The following is an 18,575-nucleotide window of genomic DNA, read 5'->3' as shown; positions in this document are numbered from 1 at the left end:
ATTTGTGCCAGTGCAGAAAGATCATTACATAATCAAGAAAAATGAAGATTCAACTTTTTTTCTGGGCGCTTTACAGATACTCCAGAAACATCTTTGCTGTTCTGAGGGCCTGGATCATATTTTGGTTTTGATAGCAGGAAACTGCTATGAGCTCTCTTAATTTGGAAATTCAAACTAACAATCTAATAAACTAACAAACTGCCTTTATTTTGTGAAACTGATTTTCTGCTTGGATGAAACTACTAAACTGAAACTAGATTCTCTTGAACTGAATTCAAGCTGCCAGTGGCCCTTGCTGTTTTGTGTTTGTTTGTCATAAAACTGAACACTGTAAACAGTTCAGAAATTAACTTCAGAGGTAGTTTTCTTAACTTAACTTCCAAGAAAGCTTGTGATTTATGTATTTAGTTCAATGTTCCAAACAACTTTGACTTTTTTGTGACAAAGAACTTAACATCTCAGAGCTGGAATCAAAACACATATTAAAATTTGTATTTCTAAATAATAAAAACCTTTAACACTAATCTGCTTCTGCTGCCCAATCAAACAATTCCAGATCATTATAACTAGTGTTTAAAAGAAATCTCATTTTCTTCCTGGTCTCTGCCAGGTAATATTCATTTGTGCCCTCTAGTTACTGTCCCACCTACCAGTTTCTTCTTCCTTACACTCCTCATAATTTTGCATCTCTGTATTTAATCTCCTCTTTGCAGCTACTTGGAGGATGATAATCTCAGTTTCTCTAACCTCTCGATATAATTGAAGCTCAGTATCACTGTAGTAAATCTCTCTAGTCTCAAAAACAACTCAATGCTGTTATTCTCTACTTTCTGTCCCTTTGCCAACTTTTATAGCTGTGTTTCCTTTGCTCTTTTAATCATGTCAACTTAAATTTTATTAAGACATTTATTTTGTAGCACTTTATTAAACACCTTGTCAAAAGTCCATAGATGGAAAACTTCCAATGAAAAGATATCCCCATGCTATCAGGAAACCGTTTTTACTTGTTTGTTTTTTGATGCACTCAGATTGTTTTTTTGTATTTTAAATTATGCTGTGATGCAGTACAAGATGTTGATACTGTGGAACAAATTATCCCTTGCGTTTTCTTTGTTAATTTCGTAAAATGAGCGTACATTTTAGCATACGGTGACAATCATGGATGGAAGGAAGCTGTCTTGTGGTATTAAGGTTGTAGTGTTGGAGCTCATTATGATTTTGCTTATTGTTGTGTTGTCAGTTTTGCGATACTATGATTTTCCAGTTAATAATTGTGCTGATGTAATTAGCTCAAGTGTTATGCCAGTGAAAGCTTTTCTTACTCTTCAAAATCAAGTTAATTTGATGCATGGCACAGCAGGTTTCCGTTTGCTTGATTAATTATTAAATGATTATGACTATTGTGATTGCTTTGTGCTAAATGATTGCAGATTTATAAGTAATTCTAATTATTCTGTCTTCTATGGAACTTTTTTCAAGGATTCCTAGAAACTAGAATTGTAACATCACAGAAGCAAGTTGTTTAACCCATCATGTCTGTGCTGGCCCTCCAAATAACCAACACACTTGATGTCATTCCCTCATCTTCTCTCCATAACAATGCATCTTTCTTTTCAAAAAATAATCCCATTTCCTCTTATGTGCCTTAACTGAACCTGCTTTCACATCATTCCAGATCTTCACTAGCTTTATCCTTTTTCTCCATTGCTTTTTTGGCCAGTGACCTGAAACTCTGTTCTTGATTTTTCTGCCACTGGGAATAGTTTTTTCCTGTCTACTTTGCCCAGAACTCTCAATATTCTGAATATCTTCATCAAATGTTCGGTCACCTTTCTCTTCTCCAAGGAGAACTGTCTCAACTTTTCCACATAATTGAAGTTCCTTATTCCTGGAACTGATTTTGTGTATTTTTTTTGCACTCTTTCTGATGTTATCACATCTTTCCGAGGTGTGGTGCCCAGCACGAGATGCAGTGCTGCAGTTGAAGTAATGTTTTATTCAAGTTGAGCATAACCTCCTTGCTCCAGATACATGGAAGCATCACCACTACAAGACTATCATTCAAACTACTCATTATCCTTATTTGGACCATAGGAGCATAAAAACATGGTTCTCATGATTCACAATGCTTCCTAGTTTAGCAGTGTCAACAAATATTGTGCGCAAAGATCAATCTTGTTAAGAAATATCAAGAAAAGCAAGGGACCCAACAAAGACCCCTGAGAATCAAAAAAGAGGAATTGCCATTCAGCGCCTTGTGTCTGTGCTGCTATTCAATTAGATCGTGTCAAATTATCTATCTCAGTGCTTATTTTCTTGTGGTAGTCCTATATCCATTGATGTCATCAGTATGTCAAAATCCATTGGTCGCTGTCTTGAGTGTACTTAATCACCTAAGCTTCCACAGTCTTCTGGGGTGAAGAATTGCAAAGATTTGCCATCCTCTGAATGAAGGAAATTCTTTTCATCACCAGTCAAGCACAGACAAATGGGGCTTGTTTAGTTTGCGAAACCTGGTCAGTATAGACCAGTTGGACTGAAGGGTCTACTTGTGTGCTGTATCTATAAGCCCTAAATTTTGAAGCTATGTTCCATGTATATAGACTCCCCAACTAAAGGAAACATCCTTTCAGTGTACACCCTGGCTGTTCCATTAAGAACTTTGCAAGTTTAATTAAGATCAGCTCTCATTCTTAATTCTTAAATATCGGCCCAATCTCCCTATTCTGTCAGAGGACAATCCTGTCATTCCAAGAATTAGTCTGAGGAACCTGTCTGTACTCCTTTTGTCGCAAGTGTACCTTACCTTGGTCATGAGATTAAAAGCTATACTTAATGTTCCAGGTACAGTGTCACCAAGGTTAGATAGAATATAAATAAGTTAACGTTACTCATGTGCTTGAATGCTGATGTGTGAAGGCCAATAGAGCATTCACCATCCTAACCATTTGCCACACTGGCATCACCCAGTTCACTTTGGACATCAGTACTTTGACATTTAAGAATTACTGTGCATTTTTTTTCCCTCCAAGTAGAGAAGTACACTTTTTCTATGTCATCTTCCATCTACTTTATCTGTTATCCTACTTACGGAGTCTGTCTAAATCCCCTTGAAATCTCTCATTCCTCCTCACAACTAATAATCCTATCTAGTTTTATGAATGTATTACATTTGGCCCCCACGTTCACATCATTGGCGCACAAGTACTGATTGCTCACCCACTAATTATAGTCTACTAACCTAAAGAACAAACTGTTTAATTCTACTGTTTACTGTGCATTAATCAAGCCATAATCCACCTTTTACAAAAAGTGCTAGCTAAATAGATTCTGCTATCCCTCTCTTCAGCCCTGCAACATTCTCTTTAACGAATACTGTCTTCTGCTTATTCCTTCCTAACTCTGTTGAGCATATGGCAATCTGTGCCTGTCATGGGCCAGTGTTATTTACCACATTATGTTCATTCACATACTTGCACAGTAATCCTAATTTGAGCTTTATTATATTTGCCATTTCGAATCATATGCCAGTCTAATGCTATGTTTCTCTCCCAATATCCTAGTGGTTTCTTCAATATTGCTTTGTGGTTCCCACTTTGCTGAATTAGTTTAAATATAACCCACACCAAAAAAAGCCTAGTTACAGTTCAAGGAACTCAGTCCTGGCCTATACATAGTCCATTACCATGAGAAGAAAGTGAGGTCTGCAGATGCTGGAGATCAGAGATGGAAATGTGTTGCTGGAAAAGCGCAGCAGGTCAGGCAGCATCTAGGGAACAGGAGAATCGACGTTTCGGGCATTAGCCCTTCTTCAGGAAACTGAAGAAGGGCTAATGCCCGAAACGTCGATTCTCCTGTTCCCTAGATGCTGCCTGACCTGCTGCGCTTTTCCAGCAACACATTTCCATCCCATTACCATGAGAGCCAGTCCCAGTACTCCAGGAGTCTAAAACAATTTCCGAACCACCAACTTTTCTGCAGGCTTCATATTATCCTTTTTGTTTTTTCCCCATTGCACAAGTAGCTGGGAATAATCTGGAGATGAATACTTTTGAGGTCCAAGTTTGCTAATTTCCTACTTAACCTTGTAAACGCTGGTTGCAGCATGGCACCTTCTTTTCTATGCATGTTGCAAGTCCCAATGTTATCATCAATTGCGAGTCGTTCCCCTCTGTCTTCATAATAACAATGTTGACTCTGGCAGGAGGGGACAGTGCAGCATCCTGGTCACGTATGGTGTATGTCTGTGGTCACAGAAATGTCTACTTCCATATCATCTTTCACTGTTGTGCTTCTCAACCTTGTGTCTCTCTGCACAACCAACCCCCAATTGAAGACTGAATACTGGTTGGAGAGTGGGATGCATTCAGGGGGCTCGGACACTGTCCACCTGTTTATTCCTGACTGCCTCTTGTTACCTATCCGTTCTGTTTCTATAATTTGGCTTTGCTAGCTAGTGTTATTGACCCATCCCTAATTGCCCCTGAGATGGTGGTCATGAACTGCTTTTTTCGAACTGCTCACATCTGGGGACAACAACAGCACTGTTGAGGAGAGAATTCTAGGATGTTGATTAGTGGCAATAAAAGAATAGTGATATATTTTCAAGTCAGGATGGCAAGTGACTTTGAGAGCAGTTTGTAAGTGATGGCATTTCCATCTATTTGGTGCCCTTATCCTTACAGATGGTAGTATTTGTGGGTTTTAAAGGTTTTGGTGAAGGAGCCTTGCTAAATTTCTGCAGTGCAACTTTGAATTTGGTAGACACTGCTGCTACTGCACAACCTCGGGTATTCTGGGCGAAGGTAGTAGGCTGAGACCCCTGCAGGACAAGTGACAAAAGGGAGAAGAGGGCAGCAAAAGAGAAGGAGAGGTTGAAAAGGAGAGAAAGGGGAGTGGGGAGAGGGGATTGCAGAAGTGGAGAGAATGGCTGCGAAGAGGTGAAAGAATATAAAGGAGTGAAAAGGAGCTGTAAACGGAAGCAAGCAGTTTAAAATTTTTCAGCAAAGAAATACTCAGTTAACTCGGAATGAAGAAAACTGGAAGTCACTAAGGTAATGAATTCCTTAGCTTAAGGCTGCAGATGTTCATGAGATAATATATAGGAAATAAGTAGTGGAAGGCAATGCAATGAACAATTTGCAACCGGATAACAACATAGACCACGTTTATTTCTCAGAGATTTTCACTTGTGTATTATCACATCTCAAAGAGTTTCACATACAGTGAACTACTTGAGATGCAGTTACACTATGAGCAACAATCATGCAAACAATCAGCTTTGATCTTACCACTGCAATAGGTGAGTTTTAATGTGATGGATTTCGATATACGGAAGTGTGTTTTAAGAAAAAGCTTGCTGCAATCTTATGCTTGCTGTGACAATTTAAATACTGCAGTTTTGAGAAATTAATGTTTTCATTGTGTATATGGCTTTAGGTTTAATGAAAGGTTGGGTTTAGAGGGATATGGCCCAAACGCAGACAAAGGGATTAGTTTAGTTTGTGAAACGTCCTCGACGTGGGTTAGTTGGATTGAAGAGTTTTTTTCCTTACTGTATGACTTTATGTTGATGGAAGTAATGCATATTTGTGGATGTGGTGCCAATTGAGCTGTTTTGTCTTGGATAGGCTTTTTGACTGTTCTGGAACTGCACTCATCCAGACAAATGGAGATTATTCCATTACAAGTCCTGACTTATGTTTTGCGTGCTCCTAACTGCATGGTGATCACTCAATTAATGTGCTATCTATGAAGCTGTCAATCTCATGATGGGTGAGAGTGGCCCAAGCTGTTGCTTACCTTCTGAGCCTAGATTCCAAGTTGCAACTGACAGCATTTCCTGCTCAGATGGTTATCCAATAAATAGAAACAACCTGGAATTCCCACACAGCATGGGATGTGCACTTGGGGATTACAGCAGCCTTATCATTATGATTTGATAATAAGATTTATTACTAATAAATCTTACTGCTGCTAATAAACTTGCCTATTATTAATAAGGTAACAAATTGACTTATCTGATTTAAATTCTTAATTTCTCAGCTCCAAATTTGAAACACTGAACCACGTTGTGTTAGAAACAAAGTACTCACCAACTAATCTCGTACTCCGTTTACTGTGATGTCACATTTTAATATTCTTCAGAAACTCGCGATGTGTGTGTCTCTGTCTCTATTTCTGTCTCCCTCCCACCCCGCGCTCTTCCCCCTCCCCTCCTCGCTTTTCCCCCTCTCCCCCTCTTTTCCCCCCCCCCTCGCTCTTCCCCCTCCTCACCTTGCTCTTTCCCCCCTCCCCTCTTGCTGGTCTTGTAGAGAGTTTTATTCTCCCTTTCCTGTGTGCGCATTATCCCAAAGGTCTCACAAGACCTCCCCCTCTAACAGTTTCTTCTATCTCCACTGTTATCACTTATTCCATTGGTCTCTTACACACACTCGCTCCTTTTTCTATCCATGTTGTGCTCTTGCCAGCTCTGCTGGACTGATGATGATTCAGTTAAGACTTGTCTCCTGTCCAACAAAGACTGAAAGGATGAGCTGTTCAGAGCTGCAGTTGGTATTTAATGTCAAGAAAATAAATATTGTTTTTATTTTGATCAAGGTAGCATTACAAATTACTGTATTTATGAAAATAAGATGGTGTCTGCTCTTACAGAGGAGAAGGAAATTTTCTCGGGTATACTGCATTCATTCCCATCATTTCTAGTAATTTTTAACTATGCACTGTAATTATCAATTCAAAGATACACTTACTTTGGAATATTGCTGTCTGAATGCATTTCAAATATATAAATATGCAGTGAATATGAACGACTAAGAAACAAATCTCTCTGCCCCTCTCCTCTCATCCCACACTTTCTTTCCTCTGCAATCTGCCCTGTCTCATCCCTCCTCTTCCCCCTCCTCTTGCCCTTGTTTATTCACCGATCCTCCTCCCTCCAAACTTCTGTCTCCATCTTGTTTTACCTCATCTGAAAATGTACTGGTGAGGCTTGTCTGCACCAGTTGAATAGTGTTCACTTGACATCTTTAGCCTCATTGATTTAAATTGACTCCTAATGTCTCCATGTCATAAATTTTAATAAATCATCTCATGTCTGAAGCTCTTTAAAGTCCTTTTAAGGAGTTGGCCAGCTTAGTGCACATGGATGGTTATGCTGTTAGATAGCTTGGTATAATTTTATGCAGAAGAATTGGGTGTTAGTTTGGGCTTAAGCCTTCTTTGCAAATTGTTCTTTGCAAATCCTGTCTTCACATTGGTAATGATTGACATTATATTGTGTGACACTGTCACCATACTGAATGGGACAGACTTCAAACAGATTTGGCAGCTCAAGACTGGGCATTCGTGAGGCACTGTGGCCATCTGCAGCAGCAGCAGAATTGTTCTGCAACTTCATAACCAAGCAAATCCTCTACTCCATTACCGTCAAGCTAGGGGATCAAACCTGCTTCAGTGCAGGAGGGTATTTCAGGACAGCACCCGGCACACCTAAACATAATGTTTTGGCTTGAAGCTGTAGAACAGGATTATTTGTCAACCAAATAGCACGTGCAGCAGTGATAGACAGAGCTAAGCAATTCCACAACCAATGGACCAGATATAACCTCTGCAGTTCTGCCATATCCAGACATGAATGTTGATGGAAATCAAGCAACTCACGAGACGAGGAGGTTCCAAAGATATCAATGATCCTCAATAAAGGGAGAGCCCAGTATGTCAGTGCACAGTGTAAGGCTGATGCATTTGCAACAATCTTCAGCCCAAGTGCTGAGTGAATGCATTCTCTAGAGGTTGCTAGCATGACAGATGCTAGTCTAAAACTAATTCATCTCACTCCATGTGACATCAAGAGGAGGGTTCAAGGCACTGGACACTGCAAAAGCTATGGTCTTTAACAGCATTCTGGGAATAGTATTGAAAACTTGTGCTCCAGAACTTGCTGCACTCTGGCAAGTAGCCCACATATGTCTGATATACAGGAAAAAAAAAACAGGACAAATCTGACCTGGCCAAGTACCTCCCCATCAATCTACTTACCTTCCATCAGGTTACTGGTGATTGAATCATCAACAATGCTATCAAGCAGCACCAACTCACTGATGTCCAGTTTGGATCTTTCCAGGACCCCTCAACTCCTGACCACCTGACCACTCAACTCCTGCCCAAATATTCATTGATGTGTAGGCTAGGTAGATTAGCCATAGGAGGTGCAAGGTTGCAGGGATAGGGTGAGATGCTCTTCAGAGGGTCGATGTGGACTTAATGGGCCGAGTGAACTGTTTTCATGCTGTGGGGATTCCACAAGGATAATGAAACCTGCTTGATTGGTAGCACAACGACAAGCATCCATTCTCTGCATTACTGATACTAAGTAGCAGCAGTGTGTACTATCTACAAGATGCATTGCTGAAATTCTCCCAAGATGCTTTGCCAGCCCCTTCCAAACCTGCAACTAGTTGGAAATACAAGGGCAGCAGATAGATGGGAAAGTGCCATCTGCAAGTTCTCTCCCATGCCACTCGCCATTCTGACTTGAAAATATATTGTCGTTCCTTCACTGTCGCTGGGTCAAAATCCGAGAATTCCCTTCTAACGGCATTGTGGGCCTGCCTTCGGCACGTGGACTGCAGCAGTTCAAAAGGAAGCTTACCATCACCTTCATAAGGGCAACTTCCCATGAGTGAGTTAATAAAATGTCCTTTGTTAGTAATCACAATATAATATAGAATTGTTTTATTGGGTGAGCTTGGTCTTCCTTGTTTTTCAGCTTTCCCTTGGAACATCAATCCAAATTGCTTTGTAGTTTCAAGTTATTTAATTATATTTTTGTCAAAACCAAAATGGCTTTGTGCTATATGGATTCAATTATTAAATTATTTACGTTTCCTTTTCTAATAAGAAACCAGAAATTAACGAGTAGAATCTTTTGGACTGGAAGAGAATATGTGAATTCACTTTTGTGTTCCAATGTTCATTTCAGGCTGAATTGGAGAGCTGCTACATGCTGACACTTCCAAAACTTAATTTCAGAATTTTGGTATTTGACTTGTAATATAATGTTGTTATAGTACATGCACACTAATAAGTTAAGCCAGTTTTAGATTATTTCTCAAAAGGTATGCAAGTGCTAAATGTTAATAGTTTTAGTAAACAGGAATCCCATCCTCTCTGCATTCAACTTTGGTTGTGTGAACCAGAATTGCCAAACACCATTACACTATGATTTCAGTTTCAGATTTTGTGCAAATCTATCAGTTGCTGAGCGTTCCACAAGAAGGTTGTCAGTCTGCTATTGAAGCTGTTGACGTACCCTTTTAATGTTGTTGTAAAGCAGAAGCCACTTTTTGGTGATGTTATAAGTATGGAGACACCCTTTAAGTTGTTAAGGGAAATTTAGCCATTGTCATGGTGTACTCGGATTGTTTCAGTTTCAGCCTTTGGAAGTTGAGCTTTTGGCTACTAAAATTTGAACTTTTGTAAAGTAGATTTCTTTCTCAGTTGCTTTTTCTTTCTCTACCTTGAATATACACACATACAATTTGAATATGTTGGAGAATTACAGTTTTCAGGGCAGGTTGCAGAAATTTTACATGAATTCATAGCAGCAATACTAGCCTCTTCAGAGTCACATTTATGGTTCATGTCTTCCGATTAGGGAACTAGACTGTAAAGGGAGCTAATCGAAAGACAATTGTTATTGAAATCTTGTGAAATGGTTCAAAATTCACAAAGAGTTTACTTTTATATGAAATTTTGTTCATTTGCAATAATTGATAAACTAGATCCATTTTTATTTGTGGGATATAGGCTTCGCTAGCTGGGCTAACATTAGTTGCCCATTCCTATTTGCCTTGGAGAAGATGGTGATCAGCTGTCTTCTTAAACTGCTGCAGCCTTAGGATATCGAGACATCCACAGTGCTGTCAGGATGGGAGTTCCATGATTTTGAGTTGGCAACAGTGAAGGAATGACAATGTACTTCCAATCAGGATGGTGTGTGGCTGAAATGGAAACTTGCAGGTGCTAGCACACCAGTGCATCTATTGATCTTGTCCTCATCGGTATAGGTTGTAGATTTGGAAAGTACTGTTGGAAGGTCTTCAGTGAGTGACAACAGTATATATTGTGGATGATGTGCGCGACTGTCAGTGGGGAAGAGTGAATTTTGAATATGGTGAACTGGGTGACAATCAAGCAATTGCTTTGTTCATGATGATATCATGCTTCATTAGTGTTGCTCGCGCTGAGGCCAACTTTACAAGTGAAGTGAAGTTACATTCTTGGCTTGTGCCTTGTAGATGGTGGACAGGCATTGCAGAGACAGCAGGTGAGTTAATTGTAGCGGAATTCTTAGTATGTGATCTGCTTTTGTAACAGTATTAATATGGCTGGTCAGTGGTAATCCCCAAGATTTTGATGGTGGTGGATTCAGTGATGAATAATACCATTGAATTTCAAGGGTTGATGGTTAGATTCTGCCTTATTGGAAATGGCCAAGGCACTTGTGTTGTGTGAATGTTTCTTGCTATTTAATAGCCTAATCCTAGATAGTAAGGTCTTGTTGCAAAGACACATTGAGATTTACTCAGTTTCCAAATCTTTCAAATGGTGCAGTCATCAATAAACATCTCAACTTCTAGGAGCAAAGGTCATTGATGAAGCCACTTAAGGGGCTCTTTGATGGCATATGCTGTCAAATGCTGCCTTGATGTCAAGGGCATCACTGCCATCTCACTACTGGACTTCAACATTTTTGTTAAATTTTGAAACAAGAACGTAACGAGGCAAACATTTGGTGGAATTCGAATTTGGTTTCGGTGAACATGTTATTCCTTTAAGTTTTTAAGTACTGCTTGAAAGCACTGTTGACAGCCTTTTCCATCACTTTACTGATGATCAAACAAAAGCAAACTGGTAGAGTAGTAATTGTCTGAGTTGGGTTTGAGCTTTTTTGCACAGGATGTATCCATGCAATTTTCCACATGGTTCAGTGGAAGCCAGAATTGTTGTTTTGAGAGGGGCGTGACTTGTAGCATATGGCTTCAGTATTATTGCTAGAATGTTGTCAGAGCTGAGCGACATCAGGACTGCAGAGCTCAGATCTGTCCCATTGGTTATGTGATAACTTAGCCTTGTCTATTGTTCCTTCTGGTTTTTGTGGAATTCAAATTTTACTATCTGCCATGTGGGTGTCTGAACCTGTGTCCCCTGAATGTTAGCTTGTGGTTCTGGGTTACTAGTCCAATGAGGTTATCACAACACTACAACTTCCCCCAGGTTTTTGTAGTGTTGTGATTATCACATTGCCCAAACACACACAAAGTTCACTGTTCTAAATTCATGTAGAAATATTATCTGTTCACAATATTACATCGCAATATTTTTACCATGTTGCTGCTTAAATGGTCTACCCACAAGATTCATCTGTTGGTATTGATGATTTTTTCTGTTTCATTTGACTGGTAGGATCCGCTTGTTAAGTAAAGTTGGTAGCTTGAGAATTTAAACTTTGAGATATTCCATTAAACAAAGAAGGCATTGTACTGCTTCAGGCGTGAAATTGGCCAAACCACAACCAAAAGAAGTGCAAGTGATTGTACAGTTACAATCTTGCATTCCAAAGATAAGATGCTGAAAATAAAATCACTCTTCTGTTCTCTTAAGTGGATAATGCAAACATGTTAGATTGGATAAAACTTTCTCTTGTCTGTCCAGTCTTGTCCCACCATTATGACACCTTGTAAATCACATTATATTTATTCTTGACCTACCTAAAACAGTGTGTTCTTCTGAGAGAGATGAAAAAACAACCCAATTTGAGGAAATCAAAACTGGGAATCTCTAACTTCTTCAGGCAACCTAACTTTGATTCGCTGATCCAGCAAGAAGTTGGTCCATGCATTGAAAACTTTCATCACATTGCTTTAATTTAGCAGTCTGTTCCAGACAAACATCACTTTCTGTGAGTTAACCTAGACCTGCCTTGTAAAACTTAGAATTGATATCCCTAGTACTTCCAAGCATTGGAACAAACTGTCAATTTGGGTTCAGTCTGTTCAATTCATCATTGACCTCCAAACTAGGAGCAGGAGTAAGCCATTTAGCCCATTGAGCCTTCATTGCCATTCAGTATGATCATTGCTGATCATCCTTTTCAGTATTCAGTTCTGTCTTTCATCCCATATACTTTGTTTCCTTTAGTCCTAAGAATTGTCTGTGTCTCCTTGAAAATGGAAATGCTTTGGCCTTAATTGCTTTCTGTGGCACAATTCCAGATGCTCATCACTAGGTGATGAAATTTCTCCTCATCGCAGTCTTAAATGCTGTATTCCATATCCTTAGATTGTGACCCATGTTCTGAACTCATTGGTCATGGGGAACATCTTTCCTGTGCTTATTGTATCAGAATTTTATAGGTCACTGAGATCACTCATTATTCTTCTAAACTCCAGTGAATGTAACCCTAAATGATCCAATCTCTTCAAATCTCAGACCTGCAATCCCAGGAATCAGTCTGGCAAATCTTTGTTGCACTCTCTCCATCGTCAGAATTACCTTCCTCAGATTTGAAAGGGTTCAGAAAACATTTGCAAGGATGTTGTCAGGGTTAGAGGGTTTGAATTATAGGGAGAGGCTGAATAGACTGTGGCTATAGGCTGAGGGGTGATTCTTACAGAGGGTTATAAAATCATGAGGGGAATGGATAGGGTAAATAGACAAGGTCTTTACCTTGGGGTGGGGGAGTCCAGAACTAAAGGGCATCGGTTTAAGATGAGAGAGGAAAGAGATAAAAGAGACTTAAGGGGCAACCTTTTCAAGCACAGGACGGTGCGTGTATGGAATGAGCTGCCAGAGAAAGTGGAGGAGGCTGATACAATTAAAACATTTAAAAGGCATCTGAGTAGTATATTAACAGGAACGGTTTCGAGGGATGGGGGCCATATGCTGGAAAATGGGGGTAGTGTACAGATTTATTCAGGACGTCTGGTTGGCATGGATGAGTTTCTGTGCTGTATATATCTGACACTATAAGGAAACCAAAACTGCACATGGTACTCCTGGTGTATTTCACCAAGATCCTTCAGAACTGCAGCAAGACAGCCTTGCTCCTGTATTGAAATCATCTCCCTATGAAGGCCAAAATACAATTGTCACCATCACCATCTGCTGAAACTGCACACTTACTTCCAGCGACTTGTGTACAACAACACCAAGGTCCCCTTGCCCGATTTATCGCCATTCAGGTAATAATCTACCTTTCTGTTTTTGTTGCCAAAGTGGATAACCTCACATTTATGCCATGTGTTTGGCCACTCACTGAACTTGTCGAAATCACACTGAAGCATTTCTGTATTCTCACAGTTCGCCCTTTGTCATCTGCAGATTTAGTGACATGACAAATAGTTCCCTTATCTAAATGTTAATTTATTTTAAGTAATTGAGGTACAAGTTTTGATCCCTGGGGTACTTCACTAGTTACTGCTTCCTCTCAGACAATGACACTTCTATTCCTACTCCTTGTTTCCTCTCTGCAACCCAGTTCTCTATTGATAGAATAGAATCATAGAACCCCTACAGTGCAGAGAGGGGCCATTTGGCCAATCAAGTAGCACTGACCCTCTGAAGAGCATCCCATCTGGTGCAGCCGTCCCCATGGGGCAGATACCTGCAGAGCCCTCATGAGGGTTGCCTCTGAACCAGGCAGCAAGGAGGGGATCGTATCCAAAACCATGTCAGTACACTACACCTAATCCCATGTGCATTATTTTATATTTATACTTTTTTATAATATATTTATTAAGAAAAAATAGATTTTTAAATATTACAACAAATACAAAACAATGCAATTCCAAACAGTACAAAAATAGTACAAAACTAAACCCAAATAATAAAAACAAATTCCCTAACCCACCCTCCTCTACGAATGTATAAACATATATAGAGAAGTATAAAATTTTTAAAAAACCTAAACTAGCTATTTAACTAAATAAATAAATAACAACAAATAAATAAATAGTAATAACTCAGCCCAGCCAAACAAAACACTCATACATTCACAGTTCCTCCTCCCTGGATATTGGACTCATGAAACACAATCGTTACGGCGATATAAAAACCCCTGTTAGTGTGGCAGATAAATCTGTGTCCAGGTGTTTCAAAAAGGGTTGCCATGTCTTGTAAAAATCCTCGGTTTTGTGGTGTACCATATTTGTGTGAAAATCCAGGGGAATATGCTCCATAACAATTTTCTGTCAGCCCGACAGGCCCCGGGGGGGTTTTTGGATATCCAACCTAGCAAGATATTCTTCCTTGCACAGAACATAAGAATATTGAAAAACTTTTCTTACGCGTGTCTGCAGGAAATACAATGGGTATGCCCAAAAGGGGAGAAATAGGGTTCTTCTCCACCCCTACACCTAAAATCCTCTCCATTGCACCCGCCACAGCGCTCCAATATGTTTGAAGCCTGTCGCAAGGACAAAGACAATGGGTAAGAGTGCCCGTACAGACCTTGCACTTGGGACATGCTGAAGATACCCCTGGTTTAAATTTTTACAAACGGTCTGGGGCTAAGTGGACCCTGTGGAGAATCTTCAACTGTGAAACATGGGACCTATTGCAAATTGATATCTTCCTTGTATTCTCCCAAATATCCTTCCATGCCTCTGAAGAGACTTCAACACCCAGCTCTCTTTCCCACATCTTGCAGAGTCGATCAGACTCCTCTGAGGTGGCACCCCTGAATTGGTGATATAAAGTACTGAGAGAGAGTGTACTCTTAGCCCTTAGTACCCCTCTTTCTATGTCAGATTTGTAGGGATCAGTCAAATGTGTGGTTTTTTTTAAAAATAAAATCGCTAACTTGAAAAAAATGAAAGAGATCTCTATTAGGTAACTAGTACTTCCGTACTAACTGATCGAAGGACATCATTACATCTCCCTCAAATAAAACACCCTTGCAAGATACACCCCTAGCTGTCCAACGTTTAAATCCTGAAACTATCATACCCGGTTGAAAACCCAGCATACCCACTAAAGGTGTAAACAAAGATGTTTTGCCAATATTACCTTCCCTCTGCCGAATTGTCCTCCATGCTTTAACAGTATTGATGACTATTGGGTTATGGCAATATTCCCTTACTGTCCTCACCTTGTCCAAAAACAGCAAACTGATAAGGGGGCACCTTGCGTGGGAGGCTTCGATATCTAGCCATATTGAAAGAGGGTTCCCACAAACACAATCACTCATGTAAGTCAAAAGCGAGATTAATTGGTAATTTTTAATGTCCGGAAGGTCTATTCCCCCCAATCTGTGAGGCAGCTGCAGTTTGGCTAATTTAATGAAGGGCCGTTTACAGTGCCAGATAAAGGAGCTGAACCAACCGTTCAATCTCCCGAGTGTTTGTTTATTGAAAATCAGGGGGAGCATCCGTATAGGGTGTAGCAAACTAGGGAGAATATTCATCTTAATAAGCGCTATCTGACCCAATCACGAGTCTGGAAGTGCCTCCCATCTTTGGAGATCTTGTTTAATTTTTTCAAATAATTGAATAAAATTGGCTTTGAACAGCCAATCCTGAACTGGAGTAATGAATATGCCCAAATAAACAAAACCCCCCTGTGACCACCTAAATGGGAATCTATAGTCACTCAAGAGCCAACTCTTTCGTAAGAGCATAGCCTCTGATTTAGCAAAATTAATCTTATACCCTGAAAAAGCGCCAAATGCGTGAATGCATTGTATAAGGCGAGGCACTGAAACTGCTGGATTTGTCTAGGAAATTAGAACATCGTCTGCATACAGCGAGATTTTATGTAATTTTGACCCCACTTCTGGAGCTGATATATTGAGATCCATACGAATGGCTTCTGCCAACGGTTCAATCACCAACGTAAAAAGTAATGGTGAAAGGGGACAGCCCTGTCAGGCTGCCCCTAGAAATATTAAAATTGCATTGATTGTACCCCGTTGTTAATAACCGCCGCGAGAGGTACACTGAGGAGAACCTTTACCCATCATATGAAAACTTCGCCCAGACCAAACCGGTCTAGAGTATAGAAAAGGTACGGCCACTCAACTCATTCAAATGCCTTCTCTGCATCTAAAGAAATCACCAATCCCTGTATTGACTGCTGTTGGCATCTTTAATAAGAGAGGGTAACACAGTCTCCAGCCTTAATGCAAGAGCCTTAGAGAGGATCTTAAAGTCCACATTTAAGAGCAAGATAGGTCTGTATGAAGCACAGTCTTCCGGATCCTTCCCTTTTTTAAGGATAAGTGAAATATTGGCCTCTCTGAGATGGTGGGAGACAATCATGATTGTATGAATCATTGAACATATTGAGCATCGGGTCTGATAGTATCCTTATAAATTCCTTATAGAATTCACTGGGAAGTCCGTCTGAAGCTGCCTCACAGCTTCCTGCACTTCTTGCTCTGATAATAGGGCATTGAGAAAAGACTGTTGTTCGGGAGTCACACCCGGGAGCTTCAGATCTCTAAAAAAGGATTCCGTTTTGGCCTGCCCCTCCTCACAATTCTCAGACTGATATAATTTAGAGTAGAATCTCTGGAACGCCACATTAATCTTTTTAGAATCACATGTTAGGTTCCCAGACCTTTCCCTAATCGCTGTAATGGTTTGTGGGGCACTTCTCTTTCTGGCAAGGGATGCTAAGTATTTGCCTGGCTTGTCACCATGCTCGTATAACCTTTGCTTTGCGAAAGCCAGCTCCTTCTTTGCCATCTGTGTGAGCGTGGAATTTAGTGCAGACCGCAGTGCCGTAAACCTCTGTAGTTTGACCAGCGAGGGTCTGTCAAAATCGGCTTTCTCGGCTGCCTGCAACTGTGCTTCAAGGAGAAGCTCACCCTTCTTCCGGTTTCTACTGGTGGAATATGAAATGACTAACCCCCTGGCATAAGCTTTGGCAGTTTCCCAGAGAACAGATGAACTATCAACCGAGCCTATGTTGATGTATAGGAATGCCCGAAATTCCCTAGAGAAATACTCCACAAACTTACTGCCCATGAGAATAAAGGGGTCCATTCGCCAGTACCTTGAATCCTCAATCGTAACCATGACCACATGCCATAGTCTTAATTTAGCAACAATGCCCAACAGGACTTGAACAATTCAGTCAATAGTGGGGCGGCCAAGTCACTCTTGGTGATGGACACTAAAGTCTGCCACCCGGTCTTCATTTTGTACCCTCGCCACCCTCAGTGCTTCCTCCGAGTGGCATTCAGCACGGAGAGATATTGTTTTATCAAGCTGGGTGAGGAGGGAACAACAACAAAAGGCTTCCTTATCCATGTTTAACCTGATGTCATCAGACTTCACAGGAGGGGAAAACTCTCTCCCATCTGCAAACCACGGTGCTGCCACAGGACAGACACAGGGATAGTGATGGTGTGTGTGGGACACAGTCTGTAAGGTAGGCGAGAATGAATGTCAGACTGTAGTTTGACTAGCCTGCAAGACTGCAAACTTTGACACTTTCCCCCAGATGTTATTAAGGAGGACTTTGCAGGAATTAATTTGCCATTGTAGTTTCTGGTGCCTAGGCTAATGCCCAGTGGTCTGTCCAGTTTTGAGACTTTTTAACGTTTAATACAATTAATTAGTTTGTTGGATTATTTCAGAAGGCAGTTAAGAATCAATCACATTGCTGCAGGTCTAGATTCATATGTAGGCCAGACTAGGTGAGAACAGTGCACTTCCTTCCCTGAAAGATATTAGTGAACCAAATGGGCTTTCTGATCATATACAACTGGTTTGATTATCATCATTAGACTTTTTCTTCTGTCTTGATATATGCCATGATGGGATTTGAAGCGAGCTCCTCCGAACATTACCAGGGTCTCTAGATTACTAGTTCAGTGGCAATATCACACACCAAACCCTCCACCCAAAATGTTTACCATCATTTGCCAGTCATCAGATACTGAAACAGTTTATATGCACTTGCAACAAGACTTGGACAATATTCAGACATAGGATGATTAGGAGTTAAGTAACATTGGGGCCATGCAATGACCATATCCAACAAGAGAGAATCTAACCATGTTCCCCTGAGCTTCAATGGCATTACCATCGTTCATCCATTCGGGGGGATATCACTGGCCAGAATCTGAACTGAACCAGCTAGGTAAATGCTGTGGTTACAAAGGCAGGTCAGAGGCTTATATTTCTGCAACGTGTAACTCACCTTTTGACTCCACAAACTTGATCCAACTATTTGCAAAGCAGAAGTTAAGAGTGAGATGGAACAGTCCCTTCTTGCCTGGATGAATGCATATCAGTAACATTCAAAAGAATTTGACACAAAACAAGACAAAGTAGTTTGGTCAATCAGCACCCGATGCACCACCTTCAACATGCAGCACTTATATCATCGGCGCTTCAATAGCAATATGTATTGCAGGCAAAACACACTGGAGTAACTGACCACAGTACTCATAACACCTTCCAAACCTGCAAATATTACCACTGAGAAGGACAACAGCAGCAGATACATGGGTATACTACTATCTTCAGATTCTTCTCCAAGCCCCAAAACCCTGCCTTGTA

General features: G+C 40.5%; 1 protein-coding gene across 2 annotated transcripts in view; it reads left to right on the top strand.

Moving 5' to 3' along the window:
• The window catches only part of arhgap5 (Rho GTPase activating protein 5), a 74,966-nt gene that overhangs the window by 7,194 nt on the left and 49,197 nt on the right, over nt 1-18,575 (top strand). The gene's annotated exons all lie outside the window — the stretch shown is intronic.

Source organism: Chiloscyllium plagiosum, unplaced genomic scaffold (genome assembly GCF_037043375.1).
Source record: "Chiloscyllium plagiosum isolate Xiang-an unplaced genomic scaffold, Cpla_swu_hap1 HiC_scaffold_8, whole genome shotgun sequence".
Lineage (NCBI taxonomy): Eukaryota > Metazoa > Chordata > Chondrichthyes > Orectolobiformes > Hemiscylliidae > Chiloscyllium > Chiloscyllium plagiosum.
Note: the sequence above shows the minus strand (reverse complement) of the source record. Positions and strands in the feature narration are given on the sequence as shown.